This window comes from Triticum aestivum, chromosome 5A (assembly GCF_018294505.1).
Source record: "Triticum aestivum cultivar Chinese Spring chromosome 5A, IWGSC CS RefSeq v2.1, whole genome shotgun sequence".
NCBI lineage: Eukaryota > Viridiplantae > Streptophyta > Magnoliopsida > Poales > Poaceae > Triticum > Triticum aestivum.
This window is the reverse complement of record NC_057806.1, coordinates 693,649,302-693,665,944: the sequence shown is the minus strand read 5'-3', so window position 1 is coordinate 693,665,944 and position 16,643 is coordinate 693,649,302.

Here is a 16,643-nt window from a genome sequence, read left to right as displayed (position 1 = left end):
TCACGATGGATCTGAACGCGTCAAACGAGGTCATGAGGAGAAGGCACCAGAAGTCTCAATCACGTCTGCCTCTGACTTACGATCCTAGGAACCTCTTCCACACACCCGGAGCCGGTCCCAGTAACCCGCCGGAAGCAAACCGGATTGCAACACCCGGGACTGGGGTGCCATGTCAGCCGCAGACTATGGAACCCCCTCAGGTGAATACTGTTCCGCCTCGTTATACACCAACACCACCGGGTCATTTTCCTAGCCATCGGGAGAATCCGATCGCTGCATCGACACGTTTGGTGGCTCTCCCCATGGAAGGTGACTCTCCAATGGCGATCGAAACACGAAGGGTCAGAGAACTTCTTCAGACAGCTCTGGCACAGCAGGAGTCATATTCTTATAGTCGGTACAGGATTCATTCAACCCCTCGCCCGAGCCGGAGCCCGAGCTACAGCAGGCATATGGATTCAGCGGCCATGTCAAGCAACGCCCAACGCCGTGACCAGCCACGCAGGTATGACCCGACGCGTGATGGAGCTCTTAATTTGGTTGACCAGGATAGGATCCGCCAAGAGGCCGAGCGGGCGGTTCAACAGGCAGTTGAGCAGGCGGCTCACCAAGCTTTTCTGGTTTATCCGACGACCTCTGTTGGAGTAGGTGTGGCCACAAGGAGACGAGGTGTCCCTTGCTTGGTGTCGGCTCTACGTAATGAGCGTTTACCAAAGGATTTCAAGGGGCCTCAGAAGGTACCTAATTACACAACTGACATACAACCCGGGGCATGGATTGAAAGTTACGAGATGGCCATGGAGTTATTGGAGTTCAGTGATGCAGCGATGGCCATGCACTTCACCATGATGTTGGATGGAACAACTTGCACTTGGTTGAAGGCGTTGCCACCCAATTCCATCGGCCCATGGGCAGAGTTAAAGGCCCGGTTTATTCAGAACTTCAAAGATACATGCAAGCAACCCATGTCGATTGTGGACTTGACTAATTGCAAGCAAGAGGAAGGTGAATCCACGACCCATTGGGTGCGCTGGGTAAAAGAGATAATACATTCATCTCATAAGATGGATGCGAGCTCCGCGGTCTTAATGTTGGAGAAAAATTGCCGTTTTGTACCTCTGAAACAGAAGCTGGGGCGGCTCAAGCGTGATTGCAATGCCATGGGACAGCTGATGGCGGCTCTGGTCAAATACGCCGATTCTGACAGTACCAAGGATCCAGCGTCTGATGAAGAAAAGACAGGGAAGGGAAAGAAGAACGGCAATGGTAAAGGTCATCAGCATAAACCAGCAAATCAAGGAGGTAATAATAAACGTAAGGCTGACGGTAGTTTGGAGTTTGTGGCTAACATCAACGCACATGGCAACAATCAACGGCGTAAGGGGAGGTGTCGGTGTCAAAACCGGCGGATCTCGGGTAGGGGGTCCTGAACTGTGCGTCTAGGCAGATGGTAATAGGAGACGAGGGACACGATGTTTTTACCCAGGTTCGGGCCCTCTCGATGGAGGTAAAACCCTATGTCCTGCTTGATTAATATTGATGATATGGGTAGTACAAGAGTAGATCTACCACGAGATCAGAGAGGCTAAACCCTAGAAGCTAGCCTATGGTATGATTGTATCTTCCCCCTACGGACTAAAACCCTTCGATTTATATAGACACTGGAGAGGGCTAGGGTTACACAGAGTTGGTTACAATGGTAGGATATCTACATATCCGTATCGCCAAGCTTGCCTTCCACGCCAAGGAAAGTCCCTTCCGGACACGGGACGAAGTCTTCAATCTTGTATCTTCATAGTCCAGGAGTCCGGTCGAAGGTATAGTCTGGCTATACGGACACCCCCTAATCCAGGACTCCCTCAGTAGCCCCTGAACCAGGCTTCAATGATGACGAGTCCAGCGCGCAGATTGTCTTCGGCATTGCAAGGCGGGTTCCTCCTCCAAGTACTTCATAGAAGATTTTGAACACAAAGGTAGTGTCCGGCTCTGCAAAATAAGTTTCCACATATTGCCATAGAGAGAACAATATTTACACAAATCTAATCTGCTGACGTATTTCGTAGCGTGACATCACACCACCGCCAAGTCTTTATTCGAATCGTTTTACTGTTCCACCTCAGCGCGTTTAGCGAGGCGGTTTCCTTGGCACGTCTTGTCAAAGCAGAGATCGTGTCCCCTTATTCCGGGATTCTCATCAATACGGGCGTGGGTAACCCAACCGTGCCATTGACTATGGTGCTTGGGAGATAAGCGAGTTTTACCAGGCTGGTGGGGACGCATAGTCGCGTCCGCCCATATAAGGGGATAAGGATCCACCTTTTCATCCACGCCTTCTTCCTCCTTTGCCTATCCATTTCCGCGCACTCGAGCTCCAGCGCCCAAGTCCATAGACCCCACCTCAACCTTCTCCAGCCATGTCCGGAGAGGAAGACAAGTGGATGGTCTCCTCCATCACGGAGGGACACATAAAAAAGCTGAGGAAGGCCGGAAACTTGTCTAACGACATTGCGCACCGGCTTCCCGAAGAGGGACAGCTCATCCCCACCCCTAGGCCCCATGAGAGGGTGGTGTTCCTCCCCCATTTCCTCCGCGGACTGGGCTTCCCTCTCCACCCATTTGTTCGGGGGCTCATGTTCTACTATGGCCTGGATTTCCATGATCTGGCCCCGAACTTTGTCCTCAACATCTCGGCGTTTATCATCGTGTGCGAGGCTTTCTTCTGCATCCGCCCCCATTTCGGCCTATGGCTCAAGACTTTCAATGTCAAGCCGAAGGTGGTGCGCGGCACCCAGGCGGAGTGCGGAGGCGCCATGGTGGGCAGGATGCCCAACGTCCTATGGCTCGAGGGCTCCTTCGTGGAGTCCCTAAAAGGGTGGCAATCGGGGTGGTTTTACATCACCGAGCCGCGCGAACCTGAATGGGTCCCAGCCCCCGAGTTCCGATCCGAACCCCCTACGCGGCTCGCCTCCTGGAAAGAGACGGTCCTGTCGTGGGGTAAAAAAGGAGAGCTGGCCGGACTCCAAACATGCGTCCAAACCCTGGTGGACAAGAAGCTCAAACTTGTCAACGTAGTGCAGGTTATGCTCACCCGCCAGATCCTCCCGTGTCAACAACGGGCTTTCAACTTGTGGGAGTTTGACCCGGCGCGGCATCGAACTCTGAGCAGGCTCTTCGACATGACATACGAAGATGCCTGGAAGGTGCTTTTCAAGGGCGCCGAGGCCCCCGCATCCGCTACCTAGGATCGCGGATTCAACACGCAGCGTCACGCTCATGCGGTAAGCTGTTTTTACCTTTTACAGGGTATTAGTTTTTCATAGTTTGACTCCATGCGGGATCTAAGCTCCCTTACCTTTGACAGGATTGGCAGGAGACGTCCGAACAGATCAACTGTCCGGCTCCTTTGCTCGAAGGCCCAGCGGACGCTCGCTTGGCGAAGCTGCTGGTTCCGGCACCCTATGTGGTGCCGGAGAAGAAGGCCAAGAAGAAGGCCATGGGGACTCGAAAGAGTGCCCGGCGCCAGGAGGTGTCGGATTCATCATCCGTCGACTCCAAAGCGCACTCCTCCCATGAAGACGAGGAGGAGGAAGAAGAGACCTCTCCCCCTCCAGCGGGGGGAGGGAAGAAAAGGAAGGCCGCACCAACTGGGGAGGCCGAAGGGTCCAAGAAGGGGAAGACCCCTCCTCCGGACTACTCCACCAACGCCAACGACGGCGAAGAGGAGTGGCCCCACAGGGCCAAGCCCCTGGCGAGATCGTAAGTATCCAGATACCAGAGTGATTCATAGTATTCCCCCATTGCACAGATTTTCCTTACGTCGAACATGTTTATGCAGTCCACCCAAAGACTGGCTCGATGTGTCATCGAGCGGTTCCCTGGATTCGTCGGATGTGAATTCTCTTCCGACGGCTACCTCACCCCATCCTACGAACGACGCCGCGATGGCGTCCCAACAGGTTCCAAGCCAGGAGGAGGTGGTCCTGGACGCGCCGCAAGGAGACCTCCCGGACTCCAGGCGTAAAGGGGATAGAACCCCCAAGGGCTCCTAGTCCGACCTTGAGCCGGACACCGCGCCGGAACCTTCAACGGTTCCGGACTCTGGTAGGCAGCCTCCTTCCAAGAGGAGCAAGCCTACCAAGCCGACGACCTCTGTCCAACCGGAGGCACCGGACAATTTGCTGGAGGTGCTTAACGGCGCCTCCATCGACGAGGAGCACCGCACTATTATGAGTGCGGTGATCCAGAAGGTTCAGTCCGCCAAGAACGGACTGATTGAAGCTTGTGCCAGCCTTCTAACAGGCTTTGAGGTAAGTAAAGAATATGTAAAAATATTACCGCATAGACAGTAGCCCCTGATGCTCTGTTCAGCGTTCGGAAAGAAAAGCCGAATAGAGAATCTAATAACATTCGCAGGAGTCTAACATAATCAAGTCAATATGCGTATGCAGGCTTCGCTGCTGGCCTCCGCCGCAGTGACTACGGAGGTGGATACGCTGAAGCAAAACCTCGCGCGGTCCGAGAACGAGCTCGGCCATGCCAAGAGGCAACTCGAGGAGAAGGAAGGTAAGTAATACCTTGCGCAAGTATATAGAGAAGATGTGGTTGCAAAAAATGACAGGATCAACGTGCTATTATAGGGGCCACTACCGAGGTGGCAACCCTTAAGAAAGCGCTGTCCGAGGCCGAAAATAGAGCGGCCGCGGAGCGCATAGAGAGAGGGAAGCAGGAGGCGCGGGTGGAGGAGGTGCAGAAAGAGCTCCAGGCTCTCGTGAAAAAACATGAGAGTTTGGAGCTTGACTCAAAGACGCAAGCGTCCGAGCTTGCGGCAGCCCTTAAAAGCGCGAAGTCTGCCAAGGCCGAAGCCCAGAATGCCCTCCAAGAAATTGAAGCGATGAAGAAGATAGCGGCGGGTAAGGCATTCATTATGCAAAGCAAGCACGTGAAAGTGAATTACTTGTTACTTACCCGAGTCCGGAGCTCTCCAGGAGCATTCGCATATTTGCCCCATAGTGCGTCTGATGCCGCCGCCTACTACCGATCCGAGGAGGGGAGCTCTACGGAGAAGGTGTTCTAGTCTCAGTATGCTGAGGCCGGACACCTGGTGCCTTTGAGCGACCAGCTGAAGCAAATGGTCGAGCTCCACAAGGTAGCCGAACAGGCCATAAAGGGCCTCGTAGTTCGGCTTTGGCCTGGAGAGGCTCTGGCTGGGAGCTACTTCGGGCTAGTGAGGCGGCTGGTGGATGCCTGTCCACGGCTTGAAGTAATCGAGCGCTCCGTCTGCATCGAAGGTGCCCGTAGGGCGCTTGCCCGTGCTAAAGTGCACTGGGGCAAGATGGATGCGGAGAAGCTGGTGAAGGACGGGCCGCCGCCGGGCAAGGAGCATCGCGTCCCGGAAGCGTATTATGAGGGCGTCCTGAAGGGTGCCCGCCTTATAGCGGATGAATGCTCCAAAGATGTATTTTTTGAGTAAACTCGCATTTGTGATCCTGTACGCTGAAAACTTGTTCATATGCGCTAAGCAACGCTTTTGAATTTAAAATATTACCTTCTGTGCGGCCGTTTATCAAATTTGAGAGATGGCGAGTCGTCGACTTCTGCCCCCATGCCACGAGTGCTGGGGTGTTCGGGATAAACATGAGCGCTCTTTTTCCCATTCTTGGGTCCTTCGAGGGAGGCGCTCAACACAACAAACAAGGAAATCGGACTATAATGCTTGAACACTCTCACTTAGCCATAGAATTCTATAATTTTAAATTTCGGCGAAGCCCCTAGTGTTCGGAAGACCGAGTTCGGGGCGCTATCCACGCCTAGGCCGGACAAAGCCGACTCCGCGCTCTAAGCGGCATAAGTCTTTAGGAACTCGAAAACCTCTCGAACAGCGACCAACTCTCGCCTCATCATGACGGTCAATTTTAGCTTTCTCTACTGAGGTACTTAGCCCAGCTCAACTGGGGCACAATCGCAGTAGTTCTCCTAGTGCTACCTTAGCCGATATAACAGAACGTAAGGTACCAAAACATAGGAGCTGGGCAAACCCAACTATTGACCCAAGACATGATTCGGAGCCGATGCATATAATGCTATAAGTTTGGGGTGCCGCACTTGTGAAAGTGTTCGGACTTTTCACACCGTATTGTGGGGTACTTAAGCACCTGGTGTATTGGCCGTACCAAAGTGTACGGGTGCAACATGTCATTAATGAACATATATTCGTAAAAAAAGGGTAATGCAATAATAGACGGAAGCTATGCATTGTTTATTTAAAAAGGTTGCGATCAAAGTAGAACGATACAAATAGTGCAATAAGCAAAAGATGGGACTATTTAACATGTCCTTTCCAGGGGCGAGCTGCGGGATGTTATGTGAAACAGGTATACTGCTCATTATAGAGACCACCTTAGAGTTCCATAGTGCGGCGTAGCTTTCTGCTTCCCTGGTTGTATCGTTGGTGCGACAATTGTACTGCCGGACAAGCCTTCCGAAGAATGGAGTCCTGAAAATAAGAGAAAATTAAGAAATCGGCAGCCCCTAGTGCGGTTTAAGCCGCGTTTCGGGCGTGCCGTGATGGTGCCCCTCCCCCTGTGCCCATGGTATTTCCAGAGCGTAGTTATGTATGCGCAACACTGGTTTCGCAAGTTCGCGAGGGCTGGGGTTGGGGCCGCATTGCTACACTTACTCGGAACGTGCCAGGCGGTCTTGTTGTAGGTTACTCCGGGCACGCTTGACAGTGTCCAAACGTTTAATGGCCGGACTGGAGAATTGCCTTGAGAGGCTGCTTTGTACTTCCGCTACGATAGCCGCCGTATGCTCCTCCGTTCGGAGAGAGCGTTCGGTGTTTCCATTGACCATGATGACTCCTCGAGGGCCTGGCATCTTGAGCTTGAGGTATGCGTAGTGCGGCACCGCATTGAACTTGGCAAATGCGGTTCGCCTGAGCAGTGCATGATAGCCACTGCGGAACGGGACTATGTCGAAGATTAACTCCTCGCTTCGGAAATTATCCGGAGATCCGAAGACCACTTCAAGTGTAACTGAGCCTATACAGTTGGCCTCTACACCTGGTATGACGCCTTTAAAGGTCGTTTTAGTGGGTTTGATCCTCGAGGGATCGATGCCCATTTTCCGCACTGTATCCTGGTAAAGCAGGTTCAGGCTGCTGCCGCCGTCCGTAAGGACTCTAGTGAGGTGAAATCCGTCAATAATTGGGTCTAGAACCAATGCGGCGAATCCGCCATGACGGATGCTAGTGGGGTGGTCCCTTCGATCAAAAGTGATTGGGCAGCAAGACCATGGGTTGAACTTTGGGGCGACTGGCTCCATCGCATATACGTCCCTTAGCGCACGCTTCTGCTCCCTCTTGGGGACGTGGGTTGCGTATATCATGTTCACCGTCCGCACTTGTGGGGGAAAACCTTTCTGTCCAGTATTGTTCAGCGGGCGAGGCTCCTCCTCATCATCGCTATGCAGCCCCTTGTCTCTGCTTTCGGCATTCAACTTTCCTGCTTGCTTGAACACCCAACAATCCCTGTTGGTGTGATTGGCTGGTTTTTCGGGGGTGCCATGTATCTGGCATGAGCGGTCGAGTATTCGGTCCAAACTGGACGGGCCCGGAGTATTTCTTTTGAATGCCTTTTTCCGCTGACCGGGTTTAGAGCCTCTGAATCCGGCATTAACTGCCGTATCCTCAGCATTGTCGCTGTTAATGTGGCGCTTTTGCTTGTTGCGACGCGGCCTTCCACTGTTGTCCTTGGTATCCGAATTACTAGGGCTCTTGGTCATGTTATTGTTGTGAGCTAGCCAGCTATCTTCTCCCAAGAAAAAGCGGGTCATAAGTGTCGTGAGGGCTGCCATAGATTTCGGCTTTTCCTGTCCTAGGTGCAATGCAAGCCACGCGGATGTTATGCTTGAAGGCTGCTAGGGCCTCTGCGTCCGGACAGTCGACGATTTGATTTTTCTTGGTTAGGAACCGTGTCCAGAATTGTCTGGCCGATTCCTCTGGCTGCTGAATTATGTGGCTAAGGTCATCGGTGTCTGGTGGTCGCACATAAGTGCCCTGGAAATTGGCGAGGAATGCGGTTTCCAGGTCCTCCCAATAACCAATTGATTCTGCTGGCAAGCTATTAAGTCAATGCCGAGCTGGTCCTTTAAGCTTGAGTGGGAGGTATTTGATGGCGTGTAGGTCATCACTGCGGGCCATGTGGATATGAAGGAGATAGTCCTCGATCCATACCGCAGGATCTGTTGTGCCATCGTATGATTCGATGTTCACGGGTTTGAATGTTGGAAATATGCCCTAGAGGCAATAATAAAATGGTTATTATTATATTTCTTTGTTCATGATAATTGTCTATTGTTCATGCTATAATTGTGTTATCCGGAAATCGTAATACATGTGTGAATACATAGACCACAACACGTCCCTAGTGAGCCTCTAGTTGACTAGCTCGTTGATCAAAGGATAGCCATGGTTTCCTGACTATGGACATTAGATGTCATTGATAACGGGATCACATCATTAGGAGAATGATGTGATGGACAAGACCCAACCCTAAGCTTAGCTCAAAGATCGTGTAGTTCGTTTGCTGTAGCTTTTCTGAATGTCAAGTATCATTTCCTTAGACCATGAGATTGTGCAACTCCCGGATACCGTAGGAGTGCCTTGGGTGTGCCAAATGTCACAATGTAACTAGGTGACTATAAAGGTACATTAAAGGTATCTTCGAAAGTGTATGTTGGGTTGGCACGAATCGAGACTGGGATTTGTCACTCCGTATGACGGAGAGGTATCTCTGGGCCCACTCGGTAATGCATCATCATAATGAGCTCAAAGTGATCAAGTGATTGATCATGGGATCATGCATTACGGTACGAGTAAAGTGACTTGCCGGTAATGAGACTGAACAAGGTATTGGGATACCGACGATCGAGTCTCGGGCAAGTAACGTACCGATTGACAAAGGGAATTGTATACAGATTGATTGAATCCTCGACATCGTGGTTCATCCGATGAGATCATCGTGGAGCTTGTGGGAGCCAACATGCGTATCCAGATCCCGCTGTTGGTTATTAACCGGAGAGGCTTCTCGGTCATGTCTGCATTTCTCCCGAACCCATAGGGTCTACACACTTAAGGTTCGATGACGCTAGGGTTGTAGCGATATTAGCACACGATAACCCGAAAGTTGTTCGGAGTCCCGGATGAGATCCCGGATGTCACGAGGAGTTCCGGAATGGTCCGGAGGTAAAGATTTATATATAGGAAGTCTAGTTTCGGCCTTCGGGAAGGTTTCGGGGTCACCGGTATTGTACCGGGACCACCGGAAGGGTCCCGGGGGTCCACCGGGTGGGGCCACCTATCCCGGAGGGCCCCATGGGCTGAAGTGGGAGGGGAACCAGCCCCTAGTGGGCTGGTACGCCCCCCTTGGGCCTCCCCCTGCGCCTAGGGTTAGAAACCCTAGGGGTGGGGGCACCACCCTTGCCTTGGGGGACAAGGCACCCCCTTGGCCGCCGCCCCCCCCCCCCTAGGAGATTGGATCTCCTAGGGCCGGCGCCGCCCCTAGGCACCCTATATATAGTGGGGGGAGGGAGGGCTGCGCACCCAAGCTCCTGGCCTCTCCCTCTCCCTCCCGTGACACTCCTCCATCTCCCAGCGCTTGGCGAAGCCCTGCCGAGATCACCGTTGCTTCCACCACCACGCCGTCGTGCTGCTGGATCTTCATCAACCTATCCTTCCCCCTTGCTAGATCAAGAAGGAGGAGACGTCTCCCAACCGTACGTGTGTTGAATGCGGAGGTGCCGTCCGTTCGGCACTAGGTCATCGGTGATTTGAATCACGTCGAGTACGACTCCATCAACCCCGTTCTCTTGAACGCTTCCGCTCGTGATCTACAAGGGTATGTAGATGCACTCCTCTCGCCCTCGTTGCTAGATGACTCTATAGATTGATCTTGGTGATGCGTGGAAAATTTTAAAATTCTGCTACGTTCCCCAACAGTGGCAGCATGAGCTAGGTCTATGCATAGTTACTATGCACGAGTAGAACACAAAGTAGTTGTGGGCGTCGATATTGTCAATTTGCTTGCCGTTACTAGTCTTATCTTGATTCGGCGGCATCGTGGGATGAAGCGGCCCGGACCAACCTTACACGTACGCTTACGTGAGACCGGTTCCACCGACTGACATGCACTAGTTGCATAAGGTGGTTGGCGGGTGTCTGTCTCTCCTGCTTTAGTCGGATCGGATTCGATGAACAGGGTCCTTATGAAGGGTAAATAGAAATTGGCAATTCACGTTGTGGTTTTGGCGTAGGTAAGAAACGTTCTTGCTAGAAACCTATAGCAGCCACGTAAAAACTTGCAACAACAATTAGAGGACGTCTAACTTGTTTTTGCAGCAAGTGTTTTATGATGTGATATGGCCAAAGGTTGTGATGAATGATGAATGACATATGTGATGTATGAGATTGATCATGTTCTTGTAATAGTAATCACGACTTGCATGTCGATGAGTATGACAACCGGCAGGAGCAATAGGAGTTGTCTTTATTTATTTATGACCTGCGTGTCAACATAAATGTCATGTAATTAATTTACTTTATTGCTAAAGTGTTAGCCATAGTAGTAGAAGTAATAGATGATGAGACAACTTCAAGAAGACACGATGATGGAGATCATGGTGTCATGCCGGTGACAACGATGATCATGGAGCCCCGAAGATGGAGATCAAAGGAGCAAATGATATTGGCCATATCATGTCACTATTTGATTGCATGTGATGTTTATCATGTTTTACATCTTATTTGCTTAGAACGATGGTAGCTTAAATAAGATGATCCCTCGTAATAATTTCAAGAAAGTGTTCCCCCTAACTGTGCACCATTGCAAAGGTTTGTTGTTTCGAAGCACCACGTGATGATCGGGTGTGATAGATTCTAACGTTCGAATACAACGGGTGTAAGACAGATTTACACACGCAATACACTTAGGTTGACTTGACGAGCCTAGCATGTACAGACATGGCCTCGGAACACAGAAGACCGAAAGGTCGAGCATGAGTCGTATAGAAGATACGATCAACATGAAGATGTTCACCGATGTTGACTAGTCCGTCTCACGTGATGATCGGACACGGCCTAGTTAACTCGGATCATGTTATACTTAGATGACTGGAGGGATGTCTATCTGAGTGGGAGTTCATTTAATAATTTGATTAGATGAACTTAATTATCATGAACTTAGTTTAAAATCTTTACAATATGTCTTGTAGATCAAATGGCCCACGTTGTCCTCAACTTCAACGCGTTCCTAGAGAAAACCAAGCTGAAAGACGATGGCAGCAACTATACGGACTGGGTCCCGAACCTGAGGATCATCCTCATAGTTGCCAAGAAAGATTATGTCCTAGAAGCACCGCTAGGTGACGCACCCGTCCCACAGAACCAAGACGTTATGAACGCTTGGCAGACACGTGCTGATGATTACTCCCTCGTTCAGTGCGGCATGCTTTACAGCTTAGAACCGGGGCTCCAAAAGCGTTTTGAGAGACACGCAGCATATGAGATGTTCGAAGAGCTGAAAATGGTTTTTCAAGCTCATTCCCGGGTCAAGAGATATGAAGTCTCTGACAAGTTCTTTAGCTGTAAGATGGAGGAAAATAGTTCTGTCAGCGAGCACATACTCAAAATGTCTGGGTTGCATAACCGCTTGACTCAGCTGGGAGTTAATCTCCCGGATGACGCGGCCATTGACAGAATCCTTCAGTCGCTTCCACCGAGCTACAAGAGCTTTGTGATGAACTTCAATATGCAGGGGATGGAAAAGACCATTCCTGAACTATTTGCAATGCTGAAATCAGCAGAGGTAGAAGTCAAAAAGGAACATCAAGTGTTGATGGTGAATAAAACCACTAAGTTCAAGAAAGGCAAGGGTAAGAAGAACTTCAAGAAGGACAGCAAGGGAGTTGCCGCGCCCGGTAAGCAAGCTGCCGGGAAGAAGCCAAAGAATGGACCCAAGCCCGAGACTAAGTGTTTTTATTGCAAGGGAAGTGGTCACTGGAAGCGGAACTGCCCCAAATACTTAGCGGACAAGAAGGCCGGCATCACGAAAGGTATATGTGATATACATGTAATTGATATGTACCTTACCAGTACTCGTAGTAGCTCCTGGGTATTTGATACCGGTGCGGTTGCTCACGTTTGTAACTCAAAGCAGGAGCTGCGGAATAAGCGGAGACTGGCGAAGGACGAGGTGACGATGCGCGTCGGGAAAGGTTCCAAGGTCGATGTGATCGCCATTGGCACGCTACCTCTACATTTACCTATGGGATTAGTTTTAAACCTCAATAATTGTTATTTAGTGCTAGCTTTGAGCATGAACATTGTATCAGGATCTCATTTAATTCGAGATGGCTACTCATTTAAATCCGAGAATAATGGTTGTTCTATTTATATGAGAGATATGTTTTATGGTCATGCTCCGATGGTGAATGGTTTATTCTTAATGAATCTCGAGCGTAATGCTACACATATTCATAGTGTGAATACCAAAAGATGTAAGGTTGATAATGATAGTCCCACATACTTGTGGCACTACCGCCTTGGTCACATAGGTGTCAAACGCATGAAGAAGCTCCATGCAGATGGACTTTTAGAGTCTCTTGATTACGAATCATTTGACACGTGCGAACCATGCCTCATGGGTAAAATGACCAAGACTCCATTCTCAGGAACAATGGAGCGAGCAACCAACTTATTGGAAATCATACATACTGATGTGTGCGGTCCAATGAGTGTTGAGGCTCGTGGTGGCTATCGTTATGTTCTCACCCTCACTGATGACTTGAGTAGATATGGGTATGTCTACTTAATGAAACACAAGTCTGAGACCTTTGAAAAGTTCAAGGAATTTCAGAGTGAGGTTGAGAATCAACGTGATAGGAAAATCAAGTTCTTGCGATCAGATCGTGGGGGAGAATACTTGAGTCACGAATTTGGCACACACTTAAGAAAATGTGGAATAGTTTCACAACTAACGCTGCCTGGAACACCTCAGCGTAATGGTGTGTCCGAACGTCGTAATCGCACTCTATTAGATATGGTGCGATCTATGATGTCTCTTACCGATTTACGCTATCATTTTGGGGCTATGCTTTAGAGACTGCCGCATTCACTTTAAATAGGGCTCCGTCGAAATCCGTTGAGACGACACCGTATGAATTATGGTTTGGGAAGAAACCTAAGCTGTCATTTCTAAAAGTTTGGGGATGCGATGCTTATGTCAAGAAACTTTAACCTGAAAAGCTCGAACCCAAGTCGGAAAAATGCGTCTTCATAGGATACCCTAAAGAAACTGTTGGGTATACCTTCTACCTCAGATCCGAAGGCAAGATCTTTGTTGCCAAGAATGGGTCCTTTCTAGAGAAAGAGTTTCTCTCGAAATAAATAAGTGGGAGGAAGGTAGAACTTGATGAAGTATTACCTCTTGAACCAGTAAGTGGCGCAGCTCAAGAAAATGTTCCTGAGGTGCCTGCACCGACTAGAGAGGAAGTTGATGATGATGATCATGAAACTTCAGATCAAGTTGCTACTGAACTTCGTAGGTCCACAAGGACACGTTCCGCACCAGAGTGGTACGGTAACCCTGTCTTGGAAATCATGTTGTTAGACAACGGTGAACCTTCGAACTATGAAGAAGCGATGGCGGGCCCGGATTCCGACAAATGGCTGGAAGCCATGAAATCCAAGATAGGATCCATGTATGAAAACGAAGTATGGACTTTTACTGACTTGCCCGTTGATCGGCGAGCCATAGAAAATAAATGGATCTTTAAGAAGAAGACAGACGCGGATGGTAATGTGACCATCTATAAAGCTCGGCTTGTCGCTAAGGGTTATCGACAAGTTCAATGGGTTGACTACAATGAGACTTTCTCATCCGTAGCGAAGCTGAAGTCCGCCCGAATCATGTTAGCAATTGCCGCATTCTATGATTATGAGATATGGCAAATGGACATCAAAACGGCATTCCTTAATGGTTTCCTTAAGGAAGAATTGTATATGATGCAGCCGGAAGGTTTTGTCGATCCTAAGAATGCTGACAAGGTGTGCAAGCTCCAATGCTCGATTTATGGGCTGGTGCAAGCATCTCGGAGTTGGAACATTCGCTTTGATGAGATGATCAAAGCGTTTGGGTTTATGCAGACTTATGGAGAAGCCTGCATTTACAAGAAAGTGAGTGGGAGCTCTGTAGCATTTCTCATATTGTATGTGGATGACATACTCTTGATGGGAAATGATATAGAATTCTTGGAAAGCATAAAGGCCTACTTGAACAAGTGTTTTTCAATGAAGGACCTTGGAGAAGCTGCTTATATATTAGGCATCAAGATCTATAGAGATAGATCGAGACACCTCATTGGTCCTTCACAGAGTATGTACCTTGACAAGATATTGAAGAAGTTCAAAATGGATCAGTCAAAGAAGGGGTTCTTGCCTGTATTGCAAGGTACGAGATTGAGCACGGCTTAATGCCCGACCACGGCAGAAGATAGAGAAAAGATGAGTGCCGTCCCCTATGCCTCGGCCATAGGGTCTATCATGTATGCTATGCTGTGTACCAGACCTGATGTAAACCTTGCCGTAAGTTTGGTAGGAAGGTACCAAAGTAATCCCGACATGGAACACTGGACAGCGGTCAAGAATATCCTGAAGTACCTGAAAAGGACTAAGGAAATGTTTCTCGTTTATGGAGGTGACGAAGAGCTCGTCATAAAGGGTTACGTTGATGCTAGCTTCGACACAGATCTGGATGACTCTAAGTCACAAACCGGATACGTGTATATTTTGAATGGTGGGGCAGTAAGCTGGTGCAGTTGCAAGCAAAGCGTTGTGGCAGGATCTACATGTGAAGCGGAGTACATGGCAGCCTCGGAGGCAACACAAGAAGCAGTCTGGGTGAAGGAGTTCATTATCGACCTAGGAGTCATACCCAATGCGTCGGGCCCGATGACTCTCTTCTGTGACAACACTGGAGCTATTGCCCTTGCCAAGAAGCCCAGGTTTCACAGGAAGACCAGGCATATCAAGCATCGCTTTAACTCCATTCGTGAAAGTGTTCAAAATGGAGACATAGAGATTTGTAAAGTACATATGGACTTGAATGTAGCAGATCCGTTGACTAAACTTCTCCCTAGAGCAAAACATGATCAACACCAGAACCGCATGGGTGTTCGAATCATCACAATGTAACTAGAATATTGACTCTAGTGCAAGTGGGAGACTGTTGGAAATATGCCCTAGAGGCAATAATAAAATGGTTATTATTATATTTCTTTGTTCATGATAATTGTCTATTGTTCATGCTATAATTGTGTTATCCGGAAATCGTAATACATGTGTGAATACATAGACCACAACACGTCCCTAGTGAGCCTCTAGTTGACTAGCTCGTTGATCAAAGGATAGTCATGGTTTCCTGACTATGGCCATTAGATGTCATTGATAACGGGATCACATCATTAGGAGAATGATGTGGTGGACAAGACCCAATCCTAAGCTTAGCTCAAAGATCGTGTAGTTCATTTGCTGTAGCTTTTCTGAATGTCAAGTATCATTTCCTTAGACCATGAGATTGTGCAACTCCCGGATACCGTAGGAGTGCCTTGGGTGTGCCAAACATCACAACGTAACTGGGTGACTATAAAGGTACATTACAGGTATCTCCGAAAGTGTCTGTTGGGTTGGCACGAATCGAGACTGGGATTTGTCACTCCGTATAACGGAGAGGTATCTCTGGGCCCACTCGGTAATGCATCATCATAATGAGCTCAAAGTGATCAAGTGATTGATCACGGGATCATGCATTACAGTACGAGTAAAGTGACTTGCCGGTAAAGAGAATGAACAAGGTATTGAGATACCGACGATCGAGTCTCGGGCAAGTAACGTACCGATTGACAAAGGGAATTGTATACAGATTGATTGAATCCTCGACATCGTGGTTCATCCGATGAGATCATCGTGGAGCTTGTGGGAGCCAACATGGGTATTCAGATCCCGTTGTTGGTTATTGACCGGAGAGGCTTCTCGGTCATGTCTGCATGTCTCCCGAACCCGTAGGGTCTACACACTTAAGGTTCGATGACGCTAGGGTTGTAGAGATATTAGCACACGGTAACCAGAAAGTTCTTCGGAGTCCCGGATGAGATCCCGGACGTCACGAGGAGTTCCGAAATGGTCCGGAGGTAAAGATTTATACATAGGAAGTCCAGTTTCGGCCTTCGGGAAGGTTTCGGGGTCACCAATATTGTACCGAGACCACCGAAGGGTCCCGGGGGTCCACCGGGTAGGGCCACCTATCCCGGAGGGCCCCATGGGCTGAAGTGGGAGGGGAACCAGCCCCTAGTGGGCTGGTGCGCCCCCCTTGGGCCTCCCCCTGCGCCTAGGGGTAGAAACCCTAGAGTTGGGGGCGCCACCCTTGCCTTGGGGGGCAAGGCACCCCCTTGGCCGCCGCCCCCCTCCCTAGGAGATTGGATCTCCTAGGGCTGGTGCCCCCCCTAGGCACCCTATATATAGTGGGGGGAGGGAGGGCTTTGCACCCAAGCTCCTGGCCACTCCCTCTCCCTCCCGTGACACTCCTCCATCTCCC